Genomic DNA, 2,566 nt, shown 5'->3' with positions numbered 1-2,566 from the left:
CCCCGCCGCCTCCTGCCGCTCCACGCATTCAGCCATCTCTGCACACACAACGCACTTAACACATATCACACATGCGATTCAATGAACACTCACAAAATCGAGTAATCGCGGTACTGCGTGCGCGGCGCATCATCCCACACGACACGACAGAAAACGAGGAGGTGTAGACAAGTTGAGGTGATCTGTTACCGCATGTACGAGTCACTTCACCTTATACAACAATGTAACTAAAGCCAAATTGTTAGATGACAATTTTTAAAACACACTTTAATCTTAGATATTTAAACATACTAAATTCACTTACTCAAAAATGAAGCTGTTTTGTACAACTCAAAATTCTAATAAAATAAAGCACAAATTGTCGATGGAGTTCCGTTTGTTTTTGTTGAGCGCGCGAGCACGCCGCGCCGCGCCGCGCCGCTCGCCGCGTTTATTTTAAGACCGATGTGAGATGCAGTCGCTTTAACCACAATAATATTAAACGTAACCATTAGTATTTGTACTAAACTCGGTAAATCAGACACATAAGAGTAATAATGAAGCGACGTTGCAGGTTACCTTGAGGCGCGAGCGCGTGCACTAACGCTGACGCAGATCTATTTGAAGGTGCAAACGATCCGGAAGGACGGCGCAGTATGTCGGTGGTTGCGGCTCGCCCCGGCCGGCCTGCCCGCCCCCGCCCCGCCGCGCTGGCGCCGCGCCAACTCCGCACATGCTCCTCCGCACTTTTAATAACCTCGCTCTTCCATACACTTATCAGTTACTTTCATTATTTTCCACAAGTTAAAAAGAACTGTAATAGTTGTCGATTTGTACAACAGCCCGATCTTAGTGGAGGTTTCCCTGGAGGCTGCGAGCGGCGCGCGGGGTGCGGGGCGGGCCGCACCACTATTTGGCGAGCTCTATCATACCGCTCTAATAGAACATTTATGTCTAGATTTTTTGGCGACATTCACCGTAATTCACGTTCTTCTTACGTTATTTTTTTATTCTCTAAGGTGACCACCGAATTTCCGCAAAACATAAAGTGAACACTGACGATAGATACACGTATTTTCAGACACACTGCCAACTTTTAATCGACATACCTAACACAGAAAGCGGATATTAGTTCTCTTCCGACAAATTCACTTCCCCTTCCCACCCTATCCTTGGAAAAATGGTGAAAAGGGAAAGATTACTAAAATCTAAATTTAAAATCATACTAATCAGATTTTACTCGGAATTACTTCCAGGTGAAGCGTGCCATCCGTGTGGTTGCGGGCACAGCACCGTGCAGCAGACGCCATCGCTGCGGCGGTGCCGCGGCGCGCGCTAGATGGTCAGAAAGAGCGGCGCAAAGGCTCGGAGCACCATAGTGTACCTCGAGTCTAGATTTTCTAACATAATATATTTCAGAAACCGTTACTGTAGTTCCAAAAAGACGCCGATTGATGAGTTGTAATTGGAACAATCTCGGCCAACTTTCGAACTCGCTAAATCCTCTGTCAAATGTAGTGTTTTGTAAGTGATGAATGTTTAGGGACTGACCGTCGTGGGGGTCGTGGGGGTCGTGGGGCTCGGGGGGGTCCTGGGTGTCGTGGTCGTGGTGCGCGCGCTGCGCCCGGCCGCGGCGGCGCTGCTGGCGGCGCTGCGTGCGCGCCAGCTTCTCCGCGAGCGTGCTGCGGCGCTGCTCCAGCTCGTGCGACTGCAGCCTGCGCACGCGCCGCGCACGCAACGCACGCAACGCACACAACACACACGTTTACATTTTGTACGCAATACTCAATCAACATCGCACATCCTTATTGTTCATCGTTTTCTGTATAACTACGCGTACTCATGATGTTACATCGTAATGGTATAAATTTACTTTCCTCTATAAACTCCGCCGATATGTAAAGGTAAGTAAGGTCTTCTTTTATTCAAAATCCATTCTTGAAATATGTGATTAAAATAACTATTTTTTTCCTATAGAAATATTTTCTTAAGCAATTATAAACTCGTGATGCCTGTGTAAAGCGGTTGATAAACAGTATAAAAATCAACACCATTCCTACTTAGGTTAATAAGGAATTAAATTTTCTGGACACCTCGCTGCCGGGTGGGTTAGAGCGCTGACACTAATAAAGAAGAAAAAAACATGCGTAAAGCCTGCTCTGTCGCTTTATCAATAAAACTAGGGCCCCGCGTAGTTCGGTTAAATATTAGTACATTGCCCCGCACTCCGGACACGTACAGTCGCGGAAATCCACGGTGTTCTATTTTTCAGAAACATTGCAAATAATCAATTAGGAAGCAGTGAGGTCCGCAAACTACGGAATCACATTAATGCACACACTGCCGATAAGTTTTCCCATTGGTTATGGATCCACGTCGTCGTCTCGATGCGTTCGAAACATTTATACGACTGTAGCTTTGCGGACGAAACACCGACAGATACCGCGACTGTACTTACGTTAATAAAGTTAAAGCAATAAAATATTAATATTTATTGGTAACAAAAAATAACAGCTTGTAAAAAATGAGAGGAATAAAAAGTGTGCGTCAGAAGGGTCAGAAGGGTCCCGGCGGCGGCGGCGAGGGC

This window comes from Papilio polytes, unplaced genomic scaffold (genome assembly GCF_000836215.1).
Source record: "Papilio polytes unplaced genomic scaffold, Ppol_1.0 DF824046.1, whole genome shotgun sequence".
Lineage (NCBI taxonomy): Eukaryota > Metazoa > Arthropoda > Insecta > Lepidoptera > Papilionidae > Papilio > Papilio polytes.
This window is presented reverse-complemented; position numbering follows the sequence as displayed.